The sequence below is a fragment of the Penaeus monodon genome, chromosome 24 (assembly GCF_015228065.2).
Source record: "Penaeus monodon isolate SGIC_2016 chromosome 24, NSTDA_Pmon_1, whole genome shotgun sequence".
NCBI lineage: Eukaryota > Metazoa > Arthropoda > Malacostraca > Decapoda > Penaeidae > Penaeus > Penaeus monodon.
The window spans coordinates 13983933-13984153 of record NC_051409.1 but is presented as its reverse complement, the minus strand read 5'-3'; positions in this window follow the sequence as shown (position 1 = coordinate 13984153).

The following is a 221-nucleotide window of genomic DNA, read 5'->3' as shown; positions in this document are numbered from 1 at the left end:
CATAACATTCCCCACAGACTTAATAATCTGGTCAGTGCACTAACCGCGTTGAGGATCAATTCCTATTCAGCATTAATTAAACATGTTCTGCTAATTATCCACCAAGACCTAATTAGCAACCTTGACCGAAAAATCGCATGGTATTTTTTTCATTATTGTTGCTGATATCCGGGGACTTTTTCACAAATATGTTTTACGGGTTAACGCCCATTGTTATTAAG